This window comes from Stegodyphus dumicola, chromosome 2, assembly GCF_044657685.1.
Source record: "Stegodyphus dumicola isolate Sdum_Otavi_A_Nest chromosome 2, ASM4465768v1".
NCBI classification, from domain to species: Eukaryota; Metazoa; Arthropoda; class Arachnida; order Araneae; family Eresidae; genus Stegodyphus; species Stegodyphus dumicola.
This window is the reverse complement of record NC_140769.1, coordinates 32,773,158-32,790,511: the sequence shown is the minus strand read 5'-3', so window position 1 is coordinate 32,790,511 and position 17,354 is coordinate 32,773,158. Positions and strand designations below refer to the sequence as shown.

The window sequence follows — 17,354 nt, the reverse complement described above, 5'->3', positions numbered from 1 at the left end:
CTTAAGACGTTAGAAGAAGCTTAGGCATTTCATGCATTCGCTTAGTCAAAGAAAACATCACATTATTTTTAATTTTATACAAATCATTTACTGATATACGTCGTCGTTCCTTTTCAGCACTAAATTAATGGTATTATAATTTTATTTGTTGATAAAAAGTGGGTGATTAGAATCAGACGATTTTATTACCATTGTACGTATTAAATACTACTGTTGTACTAATAAAGCTATCGGTTTTTAAACACTCAAAAATATTTTGTGTCTCCAGATAAGCTTATGTAAACACAATAACAATCAACGTTCCCTGAATCTCTCTGCTTTCTAGGAATGCATAAATGCTTTGCTGTTACTGTTATTTTTGTTGTTACTACTGATCATTCAGAAAGTATGCGAGTGTAATCATAACGACATATTTATCGACAAAAAAGGTGTTTTGCATTTTCAGAAAAATTATAGAAAGTGTTTACGTGATCATAGTTTTTTTAAATCGGGCTCGGCGTTAAAAGAGAATAACAATGCCTTCGCACATACACATTTGTTACGTAACATTCAAATGCAGACGTAATTTTTCAAATCGATATCCCGATTACAGAGCCTGTTTCAAGGTTATAAACGCATCAAAGCAAATTTGGCGGCTGAGTGTTTATTCCACTACGCAGTTACGTCATTTCACGCTTCGCAGCCACAACTATCATCGTGATCACGTGAGTGCAACTACGCAAATGTCTCGCCGTATCAGAAGTGACTCGGTGGGTAATTTACATGCTTCAAGTACAAAGTCAGGTTTGTGAATAAGTGTTACTTTATCGTCTAAAAAGATTCACTTTTATTGCCCACATTATACTTTATATCTAGTAACTTAAAAGCGCAGAATTCCACCAGAAGCGTACTCGGGGAGCCACAATTTGCTAGTCTTATTTCTATCATTTCAAAGTAATTGTATTTTGCCATACGAAACCTTGATAGTACTTTTCGTTAAACTAAATTAAAATGGAGGCATTTATATATATAAAAGTTCACTTCTCAATCAAGATATTGTACGCAAACTTAAAACCTCATTTACTAAATATGCAAAAGATACAAGTATTCATAAACGTTTTCTACTAAATATTCTACAATAAATCATATTTTGAATGCTTTATTATTAATATTTGTATAAACTTTTATGATGCAAATAACTTTTAAAGAGATAGTTTTTTATACTCATAATTAATGTACTACTAGATTTTGTAGTCCTTAAAATTTAAAGTAAAATATACATTCTTAAATGTCTACGTATAGTGTTGTTGTTTTTTGCTGACTATCGCAATGCATAGCGTGGGCTATGTGCCTGTGGGTAGGGCTATCTTTGCGGATGACTTTTTCATCAAAATCCATTAATATCAGTTTTTAATATTCATATGAAAATCAGTATTATAATTTGAAAGATAAATTAAAGATCTTAAGCTGGTAACAGCTGTCATAATTCGCAATCTGAAAAGTGGAGATGTGATAAAAGTTGTAGAATAGGAAAAGATTTAACTAGAACTGTACCTTAAAATTAAACATTTTCTGCAGTCTGATATTTCGAACTCCAATGTAACATCTAATTAACCTACAAGAAATATAATTCGTAATTTTCTATTATTATAACTTTTTTTAAAAATTTCTTTTATCATCACGTGGTAACTATGCAAGCTTTTGATTCTCATTCCTTGACTTGGAAATACTACAATACTTCATATAATCCCGGTAATCGGCTCCACCATTACCTTAGACTGTTTTAAATAAGACTAATCGAGGAACTAGACAAAGAAATGATAACTGGCTCAAAATATGTTTCTGACAATTTTCAATAATTTCAATTTCTTTATTAGCAAACTCAAATGTCTTTACATGGAATATTTTTTTAATACGTATTTCCGTAATTAATTCTTCATTCTCTTAAAATTGCAATATTGACGTCAGCACATATTTCTTCTTTTGCTTTTTCCCTTCATGCACTTCTTTATAGCAAAACACTGTACTGTTTATCGCTCTTCAAATGGCAAGTATTAGAATCAGCTTTCATAATATAATATGCTCGGTTTCAACAATTACAATAATTTTATATAGTTAATCAACTGTTAATTCTCATGCAGACACTTCAACATTATCGTAATTAGTTAAGTTTTCCTTCCTTTCAACATAACTCCATTAGTAAAATGCCGATTAAATCACATGAAAAAAACTGCACAATATATTTTTTTTAGAATAACTTCTTTTGCTCAGTTAGAATTTAGTTTAGTTTGAAATATTCAAAACTATTATAATGAATCATGGCTGATTAAAGCTGACTATGGAAGGTATTGCTGCATTGCAATACTTGTCATATTGCTCCAGGAAATACACTGGTGTGCAAAAATTAAGGACGAGACGGTTTTTTCAATATAACTTTGTACAAAAGCTTTCCAAAACAACACATTTAATACCGTAAGATCCCCAATACGTAAGGACATGAGTAATGTAAGCAACACTTACTAAAAGAGAAATCAGAGGAATAAAAAGAAGCTTTATTGAAAACGTAGCATGGAGCGCAATGCGACTGAAGGCCGAAACATCTCTGTGATGGGTGTCCAGCAAAAAACATCCGGTCTTTAATAGGGGATATGATCTCCCCTGACTACTAGGCAGGTTTCACAGCGTCTGCCCATGCTGAGAATGAGGGTGTCAATGAGTTGTTGAGGCATTGCTGCCCATTCGTCTTGCAGCGCCAATCGAAGCTCCGGAATCGTTACTGGTGGTAAGGTACGAGCTGCCAAGCGTCTGCCTAGAAAATTCCGTACATGCTCGATGGGATTGAGATCCGGAGATCGTGCCGGCCAATCCATACGTTCAATATCCTCACTCTCTAAGAACTGTTCGGCAGCTACTATGCGATGACATGGTGCACTGTCGTCCATGAAAAGGAACTGCGGACCCATAGCGCCTCTAAAAAGACGCACATATGAAAGAAGAATCTCGTTACAATAACGGGTCTCGTTGACTGAACCTGCGTCGAAGATGTGAAGGTCTGTACGACTACCAAGCATGATGCCTCCCCAAACGAGAACACCGCCACCTCCATACCTGTCCCTTTCAATGATGTTCGAGGGATTATTGCGGCTTCCCCGCTCTCTCCAGATGAGTATGCGATGAGAATCGCTACTCAGACTGAATCTGATCTCATCTGTAAAGAGTACTCGTCCCCATTCATTGTCTCTCCGATTCCGGTGTTCCCGGCACCACAGAGAACGCCTTCTCCGATGGGCAGGCGTTAGAGGTACACACCGTACAGGGCGTCGTGCAAACAGACCACCACCATGCAGTCTTCTGGCCACGGTAAAACGCGATATCGGTCGTCCAGTCGCCTGTATCGTGTGTCTAGCGATTTCTCCCGCTGTCTGCTGCCTGTTTCTTCTGGCCTGTAAGGCAATATACCGGTCATCCGCGGATATGGTTCCTCGTGGACGACCACTACTAAACTCCCGGATAGCTGTTCCTGTAGTTTGAAATTGCGTCCAAAGTCGTGAAACGATGCTGTGAGCAATTCCGAACTCTGAAGCCACACTTGTCACACTGTGGCCTTCCTCCAACTTCCCAATGATTCGACCTCGGGTAAAAGCATCCAGATGTCGTCTAACAGATTGATTATTCGCCATTTCTCGCTGAGGCAGCAACTCGGTGGGATTTTAACTGCTATACGGCGTGCAATCTCTTTGCCAGAAATACTGATCTTACACCGACAACATGCTTTATACTACTCAGACACTCCCCCATTAGGTCTACCTGCATATCTGCGCATGTGCTACCGTACATCACCTTACTTAATCTCCTGATTGGTCTTTCTGTCCGCTCTGCCTCTTCGTTCAGCTGATATGCTAATTTTTCGACTTCGTCCTTAATTTTTGCACACCAGTGTAAATTAATTTGGACTGGATATATAGCTTCGGGTATATTCGTGCTTCGGGAAGCTTCGGCACACATAATTAAATCACATACTGAAATCTTCAAAAATAACTGTAAAAACTTAAAATATAACACAAGACAGCCTTCACAAAATTAACAAAAAGCACCATGATTCATCAAAAATTTTCATCAAGTAAAAATTCTATTCGTTACAATATCCGAACATAATCGGAGATGGCGCTGTTTTTCTTTAAATTATTGAAGTTTTTAATATCTTATTTACATTTACAGTTAAACACAGAGAAAAATTCAGAAAAATATAAAAATTTAAACTTTTTCTTAGCTTGAAAAGGGGAGGGAATGGAACAGAATTTGCAAGCGCGCAAGACACACTAGCTCAAAATCAAATCTATATATTAATTTTGTGTAAGTTTTATAGAAATTAAAAAGAACATTTTTTTAAAGTTTTATAGAAATTACAGTACATTTATTTTCGTAAGTTTCATAAAAATTATAACGTTAATTAATATATTAATCAGTTTATAAATATTTTTATAAAGTTTATAGACACTTTAAAAATTTCTTTGAAATCTTCCTGTGTTTTTAAATGTAAATTTAGAATGTTATTTAAAATCGCAGAACTTATTTTCTCCAAATATCTGATTTTAAAATTAAATTTTAGCATTTCTAAGAACCTTAGGTACCCTTAGAATTCCCATTAAACTTAATAATAGCACAATATTTTAATGTTTAGTAGTTTCAGAAAAAGCAATTCTCTCTCTCTTTCGTACCATCTGTTATATAATTCCATTAATATAAATGCCGCAAAAATGGAAAGCAGAGATAGGGGGAATTAATCAGAATTTCTAAGACAAAAAAAGTTAGGTGTCATGCACTTGTATATTATAACTGTGGATTCTGAATAACTAAAACCTTTTAAATGCTGAATAAATGGCAGTACAGGTATTCAGACTTTCCAATTTTTTACTTACGCAATTTCTTCCAAAGCGGTTTATATAAAACTGATATCTTTCGCTTCTTCCCAAACTTCCATCACTTAATTTCGGAAAAGACAATTTTAATACGCTATTTTTAATATACAAGTTCATGAAGTTTGAAAAATAAATCAAAGAAGTAAAACACAAACAGAATATATAGTTGCCCGACATTTTATTCGGATTCGCATAAAACATTCAGGTTGTCAGATATAACTTAAAAAATATTTTACAAAGTGAATTTTTAATTTATAGATATTTATCAAGTTATCGAATGCAAATCGGATGATCCAAACGGCAATTTGTGAGGACCGTGGGAATAAGAAATTAATAATGTTATGTTGTGTGCTCGTAAGATTCTGTTTTAACGCTATTTCAGTTTTAGACGGAAGTATTGGGGATTCCCCAAAATCGTTCGCAGTATCGGTATTGCTGAGTTCGCTTAAGGATTTAAAGCTGCAATAAGATCGCTTAACACTTCTAGACTTCGGTAACGCTAATGGAGACTTTAAATTAAGTCAGTGCTTGTGTAGCATTCGAAAACCCAAACAATATTGAAGGGAACTTTAAAATCACCTTTGTCAATAATTTGGTGGTACAATACAGAATCTTGAATCACTATAAAAATTTTCGAAAGTTAGTTTACTGAACAATTTTAACCGTCTGTTAAACGTTCCTGAGAATTTGAAAAACTAGAACCAAGAGCTTTACTTTTTACTGATAATGGCTCCAAGCCATCCAACTCATTTGCCGAACAAGCATGCATTCCAATAGAAGAGGTTTTCTTGCCGCCAAACGCACCTTTGTAAACCCAGGTAATGAACCAAAGCATAATATCAAAATGTAAAACTTACTACTATCTGCAGCGGATATTCCGGCAACTGTCTGATAAAGACAAAAAAGAAGATAAACAACCCATTGAGATATTTTTGAGAAAACTTCAATATCATGGATGCTGCAGATCAGCGTTTCTCAAACTTTTGGCCCGCCTACAGGTAAAATTTGTGAACAAATTTCGCGGACCGGGAGATGTAGTGAGTGAAAAATGTAACCACACTCCAGTATTGTCAACTTTCAAAGGAAAAAAAAATTATGGATTTTCGATTTTAAAATTAAGAGACTAAGGTAAAAATACCGTACAAAATCCGAATCTCTCCTATACACAACATCAGTCTTTCCTGGAATGAGGTGATCGAGAAATGTTTGAATGGACGAATCTTATGCCCGAGCTAAGTAGAGATGTTGAGAATCCTTTGTTAAAGTCCACGAAATGGTCAAGCTTGCTATGAAACAAGCTTGGAAAATGCACATGCGCAGGATATTGAAGAATTATTACAAGTGCTGGAAGTTTTCCCAACGACGATCTTAACGAATAAGTCGAACAACAAGTGTGTAGCGGTTAAATAGAAATGTCAATTTATTTTCTTAAAGTACAAATGCATATTTTTAAATATAATCTTTTTATGCTTACATTTTTTTTTGTAATCTCAACTGGTGTCAAGGTTACCAAAACTTTTTTTTTTTTTGTAGTTCAGAATGGCAACAACAAAAAACAAAAGAACTAAAACATTTAAAATAAAATGTATTATTAAACCTCTTTTTTCGAGTATTTCTTTTTTACTAAATATGAAAGTATGTAATCACTATTTTGGGGTAGTTGCCAGCTGCAGCTTCTAATCTTGGTGACCCAGCAGAAATTTACTGCGCAGTCATGACAAACGAAAGGCATGGAAGTCCTACTTTAAATTCAGAGTATGACAAATTAGAATTAAACACGGTACGCGTTAAAATTCCTGCTTTTGGAAAAGAAAACCTGAAATATGAACCTTATCAAGTGAAAGCTCAGTAAGTAAACTTGAAAAACCTTATCGAAGAGGCTTTTATTATTATCAAAGAGGAGCTCAACTCTCTGTTGCTAACATTACTCAAGGTGAAACGAAATTTAAGTATCTTGTCACACAATTAAAACCGAAATTTGTCGAAAATATATGGAATATCAGCCACCGTGATATAAATGACAGATATTCAACTGCAAAAGACAGATTCGTATTAATACTTTTAAAGAAAGTCAGGGAAAATGTACCAAACGATTGCTTACGGGAATTTCTTCAGGTGGTATGAAACCTATATTGACGACTATGATTATGACGGTATGATTACTACGGTAAAATGAAATCGCTAGGTGGCGGAACTAATATAGCGGATAAAGATTTGAGGACATTGCGGCTCGATAAATTTTCAGAATCAATAAAAACATTTTAGCTGTAAATAATGAAAATGTAGATTGTTGTTTAATGGAAGAAAAACTTTTAAAAAATGAAACCCTCAACAGAACTGTATTATGCCTGCAGAGATCTATTTGTAATACCTCTGATTTGAATAATCCTATTTGAACCCTTTAATTGAAAAAATGTTTGAGATGGAACAGATTTCGAAAGCAATCTAAGAGTGCAGCCTGGATTAAACAGAAATTAGAGTGGCAGCCCTTCAAGGAAGCGGTTTAATCCCCCCGACGGGAAATACTGTTACTATCACTTTAATTTTGGTATTGAGTGTTATCCTAATAAATGCAACAGTCCATGGAAAGAATCGGAAAAGTCAGAACAGCAGTAGATTTGGCGGCACATTCTGCTGCTGAGAAATGGACAGATTTCCGCAATTACCGTTTATTTTTAAAAGATAAAACAGCCAGTTTACACTTTGTGGATAACGGAGTTGGCTTATCTATTATCTCTGCATCACCAAAACATGTGTAATTCTTTCAAATTATTCCCTGCAGATGGCACAAGTATTCTTGCATTTGGTTTAAAAATTTTAACTCTGACCTACGCCTCCACAGGCAATTCTAATATAATAACTTTTATAATAATAATTTTTATAATAGCTAAAGCACATAAATCCATTTTAGATGTAGATTTCCTTAATATATTTAAATTACATATTTATATACATAATAGAAAATTATTAGATGGCGTTACTAACATTTCTTCTCGAGGTGATATTATGTGCATTTCAAGTGCTGATAGCATAAATCCAATTGATAACAACTCTCAATATGCATATTTTTTGTTACAGTATTCATATTCAATTGAAATTCAATCTTCTAACTTGTAACTCCCAACATAACGTAAAACATTATATTGTTACTGAAGGCCCTCCTTTTTTCTTCGAGATTTTTCAAATGCTTAAAATTAGTATTAGCCAAAAAACGAATTCGGATTTATGTTAGATAATGATATAATGAGATCTTCTGTATCACCATGGGCAAAACCTCTTCATCTAGATTTCAAGAGAGATACAATCTTACCATGCGGGGATTAAAAGATGCCTAAATGCCCACACAATTCTCGATCGTTACCTCACTCCCAGAACAGGCGATTTTATTCATATCTTAAAAGGTTTAAAACTGTTCTCTAAAACTCTTTTTAAAGCCTACTTTCAAATTCCAAATGACAAGGATGATAAGCGTATCTTTGGATTATTTGAATTTCTTGTGATGAGTTTTGGCCAAAAAATGCCCCTACAACTTTCCAACAGTTTATCCACGAAGTTTCAAGAGATCTTAATTTTGTTTTATCGTAGCTAGATGATAATATAGCGATCTCATGGCTGTACGCTCGCTTGATGCTGCTCGGTATGTAGTTACTTGCTTGTGTCACCATCTACTAGCACCGATGAGAAGTGCAATAGCGCACGAGTTTCCTTATGCTCTTCAAGATCCTAAACGCTCTTGGGATTCGATCGTGGCCCTATTACACGGCAATCGAATACCGTACAGCTATCGCATAACAACATACGACAGGATTCTCATATTCGGACTACCCTGTGGTGCGAGCGGTTGACTGGCTCTTGAGATCGAAAAACACTTCCTTCTCCAGAATTTCTGAGGACTTATGAGGTGATGCGACTAATCTTCATAAAATGTTCGTTCAGTGCGTCTGTTGATGTGACTTAACGTTGTGTTGAAGGGCAATGGCTGCGGCTCCATTGTGTGGGCGTGCTTAGTTGGATCCTTTAATGGTTGATGAAGCATCTGTGAAAAAGCGCCTTGGCGTGTGTGACGTATTTCATCATTTGTCTCAATAACTTAATACCATCCTTCCCACAACTGCAACCTAACGGCAACACATATGCCAATCGGATCTCTCAAGAATGCTCCACCCTATAACTACACATTCTCGTCCACTGGGGACACATGATGAAACTACGTCACATACGCTCGACCTTGCAAAAATGGATCCAACTAAGTACACCCACGCACTGCGGCCACAGTCACAGCCCATCAGCGCACTCGGCTCATAATCATGCCCCTCCCCTAACGCGGACTCAATTCACGACGAACAATCGCATCTCTTCATATCGCATCGGAAAGGCTTGGGAAGGGAGTGTGTAACAATTATGCATCGGAAAGGCTTGGGAAGGGAGTGTGTAATAATCTTGGGAATCAATCAAAAGCTCTCACTATAGAATAATATAGAGATTTCACTACAGAGTTCGAATACTACAATCCACCGCACCGTAGCGCTTTTGCGATAGAGGGCAGTAGTCAACTGCCACGTAACAGACACAAGATCAAATCACAAGATGATTTCAATCTCGAAGTCCATACGAAACTCGTGAAACTCGAAAAACATTTCAATGCGAAACTCTACTGCACTTCTTATCGGTGTTAACAGATGGCGACACGATCAAGGAACTATATATTGAGCAATACCAAGCGAGCCTACCACCAAGTGATTGCTACAATATGCTAGCTGCATCTGCAGATTAACAACAATGCGAAAAGTATCTCCGTTTGATTTTCAATAAATTTAACATATGAAGTCTTAGATTTAATATTGCAAAATCGGTGTTAGCTGTTAAGAATTGAATTTTCTGAGTACTTTATAAAACCCAAAATTTCATTGACCTCGAAAAGTCTTTTATCCTAAAAATCTTCGGCATTTCTGCCATTAGTTGACGAGCAACCAAACAAACTGATGAGAGTATAACACACAAAGGTAAAAATTAGCTTCAATAGAAATGTCTGTAATAAACGTTAAAATAATAGGGCTGTTCTTGAGATGGTTACCATCCATATCATCCTGATGACACAGAGGGCAACAAGCTAAAACCTTAACACCAATCCGATGCAAATGTTTGTGTAAATTATCCCGGCTAGTCTTCAAACGAAAGCAAGCAACTCCCAACAGCCCTAGGTAATTGGAACTGGAGATTTTATTTTATTTCTTTTGTTGAGCACGACATTCCACTTCTTATCCACTGCTGCATCAATATATAAGGATATTCTGATATTTTTCGTTTTATTATACATAATTCTCTACCTCGAAAAGAAGGAGGCATACTAAATTATATATTGCCTGATATCATCCGCAAGTTAAGAATTTTCCTCGGCATAATCAACTTTTATAGTCGATATCTGTAAGATACCTTGGCTTAGTTTGTATCTTCTAGAATGAAAATCATTATATTTCATTTGTATATATCTGGCCTTCAAAATTTCGGAGATCCATGGCAAGGCCTGTCCTTTGACATAATATTTTCTTACTTTTCTGTTATCGGGACCAGATGCAGAAATGAATGTTCGCATGTGCACATACACACATACACCTTTGTACATTCATACATTCATAAATACATGGATACATATATGCATACATTTCTAATCCGATCCTGATAACAGAAAAATACCCAGAATTTTTATAGAACTTTGTTAGCAACTTATTCTTAAATATTTTATCAAAAGGCCTTAAAAAAAATTAAGAAAATCGGCATCGTGTGGTTCGTAGGCGTCATATGCTGAGCGTTTCTGATATTTTGAGTAAAAAATAACATCTCGTGCATTCGACTATGACCCTCTATAAAATTATACTGCTGTCTGGGAAGCACAGCAACGGATTTAGATTTGACAAGGACCTAAGCTATTTGAGATATGGGGCTCTTTATGAGGGATATGAGTCAATTTTGTTATATGGAATATGGTACAATTTTTTGGGGGGGGGCCTCAAGAAAGTGGGGGCCCTAAGCTATAGTTTGTGCAGCTTATATGTAAATCCGGGTGTGAGGAAGTTTGTTATTTACGTTAAAGTATGTGACATTTAACACAAAATTAGCTTCTTCATGAGCTTATACGAAATCTTAGTTAATGAAACAGGTCTTCATTGATCAGCATGTTCTGTTTTCTGGTGAGAATGATATGAGCTTTATGCGAATCTCTTGGAAGCTTATCATATCACCAAGAAGGACAGCACACATGCTGTAGATATTTTTTACTTGTTTGACTCAAGCTAGCCGACATGCGTCTATGAATCCATCCAAATCAGGGGATTTACTAGAATAAAAGCCACTGTAAACAATATTCAATTCTTCATTACCTAAACTCTTACCATTTTGTCACCGGGGTTATATAAAATTTGACTCTAACTTTTATACTGTACTCCTAATATGTATTTCGATACACGATGCCCATTTTATATTGTCCTCCCACTGTGTATTCTACACATAAGTTTTTAAATACCAGGACTATATGAATTTCTTCGAATTATGCAACTATCCACAAAACAACACATCAAATTTAAACAAGCAAACAAAAGTTATTGAGTTAACATCAATATTGTCATTTGATAACAGCATCATTGCAAAATCGTTTAGAAAATTAAATGCCCAGTTTAGTTAGCACAGAAGTTTTCAAGCGTAAGAAAACAACTCATGCATGACAACTTTGTTTTTACGTTAAACAAAGAGTCCAATATGTTATTATTGATCTGCTTAAATTTAGACTTCACTTAAGTACATTCAGACTAATCCAGCGAGAACTAATATCATAATAATGTTAATTTAAATCCTATTAATCACAACTAATTAATATTATCTTTTAAGTAAAATTTCCGATTAATTACTATTAATTAAAATTACTAATTTAAAGTAAATGATATAAATCACTACCAAAAAATTTAATTTAAAAAATAATGTAGCTTACTTCCGCTTTCTTCTCTGTATGTTCACTTTTTCTTTGTTCTCTTTTCTTCTTGCTACCAATATTTTATGCATATAATAATTTCATTCATTCTTTGGGGAAACAACTGACCTGTAAAACACGAAAAATAAAATAATATATCCTTTGCTTCCACACTTTTTTTCTAATTTTAAATTATATAGATGGCGCTTCTATATGATAATGAAAAGATTTTGTGAACTCATTTTCACTTATATTTAGAACAAAATTTAGTGGATCAATCCTAAGAAATTCTGAAAATACTTCTATCAGAGCAAGCAGTTAAAAATAATAAAATTCATTTACTGCCCGCTCCGTAATTATTCCAATATGTTTGACAGCGACAATCATGTAAATACAAAACATGCATATGTAACTTTAGAAATTAATTTTTAGAAGCAACAACTTAGAAGATAAATGTCGTACAACAAGCAATTTTATTTACTTTACCGACAGATTTATGAAGAATTTTACAGAATAACTTAGATGCTCAGAACCGATAGATATCGTGTATTAAAATAAACATCGATTTATACAAATTAGTATAACTAAGTAATTTTTTGTATTTCATAAAAAATTAAATCATCAGTTGAACGCTTTCCAAAGAATTTTAATTCACCCTAACAGGCTCTGGATTCCGTTCCAAAATTAATTTAGAAGAAGGAATTTGACTTCAAAATAATATACAATTCAGGTATTTCAGTTCATGGTAAAAAAAAAACTTAATGCATTTTTTTATCTTGAATTCGCGCCGTTTCATTAGCCATTGCTGATTAAATAATTTCAGGCATTATAAAAGCATCTACAATCAACAGCCGATTATGCAGATTAACTGGCCATTATTTATAAAAACGTTAAGTCGTACTGTGGAACGATGAAAAATTTTCTATTACGAACCATCAAATAAAGCAAAAGGTTTTATGGAAAATGGCGAAAAGATGAAGAAACAGTGGAAGTAAATGATGTCTTAGCATTTAGAAATTGTTTTTATCTACAACAATATGTAATTTAATAACACATAATCAAGAATACATATATGCGGTTAAATCATCCATTAAAGACGAACTGCTAAATCGTAAAAATAAATTACGTGTACAGTTATTAATCTTCTGTTACCAGCTGACTCCTATGGAAATTAAAGGGCAATTTTCTGTTTCCACACTTTTTGTTTGTCGTATCGGTAATATAAATAAAATACACTGGTAATATAAATAAAAACATTGTTCTTTCTGTTTGAAGCGTATTCCTGTTATGAATGTTTATTAAATTTATTTTATATAACCAAAGGAATATATTCTCCAAGTTGACCTGGTTCAAAACGGATGCATCGTTAACAAGTGTTTTTCAAATAATTGTAACATGGATTATTCCTCTTTCTTGTGTTTTTAACTGCAGTAGAATTAATTGTGATTTTCGATTAACCGTGTACGTCAGCCCCGGTAATAACACTGATTATTCAAGAGTTGACTGTGCTTGAAATTAATTCAGGGACTACTTGTCAGCATTTCAGAGTCATCAGAATGGGTCGTAAAAATCAAATTAAATCTGCGGTTTTGAATCTTTTCTAAAGCAGAATAATTTTAAAAAAGAGAAACATGTAATAAACTTATTTACCAATGAGTATTCTCAGGGAACAATTTAAAAAATATTTATATTTAATTTCCATATTTTACATAATGACTCATTTACTCAATTTATATTTTACTGGAATGGATTTACGTGATAATTTGTCTCGTCAAAAGGAAAATATATCTTATTTAATACTTATTTTCATATTTATGAGTACTTTTGATTTTTTAAAACTTTTCCTAAAAAACTATAATTTTTTAACGAATAAACGATATTCTAGAGACTGTATTTAGGTAGCGCTAACCTGCTTTTGATTTATTATTACCTGCTTTTGGAAATTTCAAGAAAGAGGACTTCGTTGCGGGATTTAACCCTTTGAGCGCTGTACCGAAACTGCTGTCCTCTTCACTCTGCCAGCAGCGAACGAGTACTGGGGAGAATGAACAGTGAAGACTGCTTTGTTTCACTGTCTTATTTTTCTTTCGGACTGGGGCAATGGTGCAGCCAATTCACAAATATACGAACTGCAAAAATGTGACCTTCTAGTTAGAAAAAAGCCATGGAAGTGTATAGACGATTTTGAGGATAGAAATCTTTTCGTTTGTTTTTGAAAGTATTTATTGCCCATAAGACCAAAATTGTTCAGAAGAGGAAGAGATAGCGATACGTCGAGTGAATTATTTCCATCATCCAAGCGTCGGCATCTCGAGTATTATGGTTGTCATCGTTGGAAGATGATGATTCATTAAACCAAGCAATGGAACTTGACAATGACAGTTGCGACATAAGCGCTAACGAAACGGGTAACCAAAATGAATAGTTTGATTTAAAAAAAGGCAATCAAGCACACATTATCTCTGTCATGAGTGCCAAAAACTAATAAAAATAAATACTTTTTCTTAAAATAAATCCTTTTTGAATAAGTTTTAATAAATTTAGCTGAAATTACTACATTTATTTTTTAACTTTGATAGTATCGGTTCTTACAGCACGAAAACAGAAAGTTCACTGTCGGAAACAGGAACAGATGCCATGCTAAATGTGTTAAAAAGAATCATATGATCTCACCATCACTATCAGTGAAAGCGTATTTGTAAGCTACATGTTAATATTTTGAAAAGAAAAGTATGCATCTCTTTACCACTCCCCCTCTTAAAACCACTTGCAATCTAAATTGTAATTCCATCTAACACCTGATACCTGATGCAAACATGCATTTCAGCGATACGCCAGTCAATCAGAACACGGTCTTTCGTTAATAAGAAAGTATACCTACTCGTGATGATTTATCAATGATGTTTGAACATCATGTACCAAGAGCTGTAATCTTTCAAAAATTCTCAGTTTTTTTAATTCTCACTAAAGCTTTATACAATAATAACAATACAATGTTTACAAACTTTGTTTACTATAAATAAATAAGTCTACCCAGTGTTCCGAAAGATCCTCACCCAGCTTTTAGTTTCGCAACCGTCAGGGCCGGATTTAGATTTGACCAGATCCTAAGCTATTTGAGATATAGGCCCTTTATGAGGGATATGAGTCAATTTTTTTATATGGTATAATTTTTGGGGGTGGCCCCAAGAAAGTGGAGACCCTAAGCTATACCTTGTGCAGCTTATATAAAAATCGGGGAATTGCAACCGTTGGTCGTAAACACATATTACAGAAATGTTTTAAATGGCGTGAAGATTAATATTAATATTTTGACATCTTTAAATTTTAGGAAATCGATTTCGTAAAAATTACAAAATCCACTTTTTCACATTCCTTTCGTCTCTACTGTTATATTTAATAAAATGTTTTGCTCGTTATGAAAAATGAAACACATAAAGTTTGACTTCCGTACGATTAAAACTGACGGAGATGTTTAACCTGTTTTTGTTGCATCATGTCTACTCTAGTAGACAAAAGTTTAAATTTGTTTATTCTTCTGTAAATGCCTTAACAGATTTCACTCCTGTGTTTATTCATTCTATATTATTAGAACTTTCACCTGTCGATCATAGATGGCTGTATAGCATCACTAAGTAAAGCATTGCTATTTAGAAAATGGCTGCTACTTCTGTTTCCAAATTAGTACAATTTCTCATAGTAAACATTATATAATACTGCTTACATTTTCTTATACTGCTATTTTATATTCATAATTAGTAATTTCAGACATTTTATTTTAAATGACAGTTTGAGAAAATTGTGAAGATCCACCGAAAAGAGTGAATTGAAACCCAAATGTACTGCTTATCAAGCCAAAACACCACTGGAAATGCTTATGTTTGGCAAGGAATTTCTAGAACATTTGACATCTGAATCCAATAGGTACAGTTACAAAATCGTAGCAAAATGAATGCAATCAAAATCGACGAAATGAAGGTATTTTGGGGGATCTGTATGTACATGTCAGTTGTAGATTTACCATTTAGAAGATGGTAATGGTCACTGCAAACAAGGCAGGAAACGATTTCAAATGCAATGACCGTAAATCATCGAGAAGATATTTGTATGCATGTACGTATATGCATGCTGTCCACTGTAGTGAACAAACTGTAGCAATTATTTAAAACGAAATTTGAATAAAATTATTTTTTTATTATTATTATTACTAAGGTTATTTTAAGTACAAAAAATACAAACATTTTCGTTTAACTTCTCTAGCTTATTTGTATGCAACAAAGGATTAAATTAAAAATTTGCGATTTTGATTTCATTCTGAATTTGTATTGAGGGGTCTGTTAATAATTAATTATACTAATTAAGTTCAAGTTTTCCAAGTCTAAAAATACACAATGTTGTAACAAAAATTGGCTGTCATTTATACGTAAATTTTCAGCCGTCGAGAAATCAGCCGCTCTGTATACCTGAGAAAAGTTTGAAGAAACTGGTAAAAGTAACAAAGAAAGTAAACGGATATATTTTAGGAAGAACAAATTCTGGAAGCTAAAATTTTGTTTTCGAAATTAAAAGGAAACTTACAACTATGACTCCGCCATTCCTTTCGTTTTCCTCCAAAAGACCCAGAAAATATGCACAATGGGCTAAGGCCTACTCCTCCATTCCGTAAATTATGCAGCATGTGGATGAAACATTTACTTGTAAGAAACTAAAACTCAGTTTTTAAAAAAAAAGCAGGGGAAAGAGAGAAATTTCCCATTTTTTTAAAGCCCAGCGTTTGTTTCTGCATTTTATTTGTGAAGGCACAAACTGAAAATGTCGAAAAACACTTGACTACTAACGGCACATATATGTTCCTCTAAAAGTTTAAAAATTGCTGCTGGGTTAAAAAGTACTTGGAATCTCCTGAATGGTAAGGATCATCTTCTAATAGTTGGAAAATCAGGACGACGACTGTGCTCGTTGTATACAAATGAACATAGAGAAAAGAACAAATATGAGTTGCCCAATGTATAATGTTGGGTTATACAAAGAAATGCTTTACCCTGTACCGTACGATGTAAAATCTATTACATATAATAAAATTTTCCAGAATAACAGGTGTGCTTATAGTAAGTCGATCGCTTACGTGTGGGATATATGTATTCCACCATTAACTTCGGGTGGGACATACGTGTCTAGCCTCTAGCTTGAAAACTGTTTGCGAAAAAAATCCCAAATGCTAAATTTATCTTATTTATGACATATTTTGTTCACCTGGATAAAAAATGGGGTAGCATTTTCTTTTAAATTCGTAGTAAAGGGTTAAGTACTTAAGCGTATGAAAAACAGTACGTATAGCGTTTGAAAAAGAATAGTACTGTTTGATTTTGAAAAAGTATATATAGCTTAGTCGGTATTCTATACATTACTAAAAGTGTTTATAATTACCATTACAGTTTATTTTTTATGTTGCCAATACAATAACAAGAAGCAGAGTTATAAACTAACATAATATA

The 17,354-nt window shown here is 34.0% G+C and overlaps 1 protein-coding gene across 6 annotated transcripts in view; it reads right to left on the bottom strand.

Annotated features, from left to right (window-relative positions):
- LOC118190443 (uncharacterized) overlaps nucleotides 1-17,354 on the bottom strand; it is a 495,778-nt gene that overhangs the window by 251,230 nt on the left and 227,194 nt on the right. For all 6 annotated transcript variants that reach the window (XM_085810552.1, XM_085810555.1, XM_085810551.1 and 3 more), the window contains one exon: nucleotides 11,881-11,988. The gene's annotated coding sequence lies outside the window, so the exon portion shown is untranslated. The remainder of the gene's footprint in view (nucleotides 1-11,880; nucleotides 11,989-17,354) is intronic.